Source organism: Benincasa hispida, chromosome 12 (genome assembly GCF_027475165.1).
Source record: "Benincasa hispida cultivar pf3 chromosome 12, pf3_genome.v1.1, whole genome shotgun sequence".
In the NCBI taxonomy this organism is placed as follows: Eukaryota; Viridiplantae; Streptophyta; class Magnoliopsida; order Cucurbitales; family Cucurbitaceae; genus Benincasa; species Benincasa hispida.
Window position 1 is genome coordinate 19,636,987 of NC_143489.1, and position 796 is coordinate 19,637,782.

The window sequence follows — 796 nt, forward strand, 5'->3', positions numbered from 1 at the left end:
AGAATCCGCACGAATCGAATTTTTTTGAGGAACATATCGAGAGAGAATTGGATTTGGTTAGACAATGTGTGGTGGTAAACAAGGATCAATTTTTTAGCAAGGTACGGAATGTCTTGTCAAATATTCAATATGATTCCACAAGATCTAGTTTCGTTCAAGTAACGGATTCTAGCCAATTGATAGGATCTTCTGATCAATCCAGAGATCATTTTGATTCCATTAGTAATGAGGATTCGGAATATCACACATTGATCAATCAAAGAGAGATTCAACAATTAAAAGAAAGATCGATTCTTTGGGATCCTTCCTTTCTTCAAACGGAATGAATAGAGATAGAATCAGACCGATTCCCTAAATGCTTTTTTGGATATTCCTCAATGTCTTGGCTATTCATGGAATGTGAGAAGTTGATGAATAATCATCCGCTTCCTGAAGAAATCGAAGAATTTCTCGGGAATCCTACAAGATCCATTCGTTCTTTTTTCTCTGACAGATGGTCAGAACTTCATATGGGTTCAAATCCTATTGAGAGGTCCACTAGAGATCAGAAATTGTTGAAGAAAGAACAAGATGTTTCTTTTGTCACTTCCAGGAGATTGGAAAATAAAGAAATAGTTAATATATTCAAGATAATTACGTATTTACAAAATACCATCTCAATTCATCCTATTTCATCAGATCCGGGATGTGATATGGTTCCGAAGGATGAACTGGATATGGACAGTTCCAATAAGGTTTCATTCTTGAACAAAAATCAATTTATTTATTTATTTCATCTATTCCATGACCGGAACAA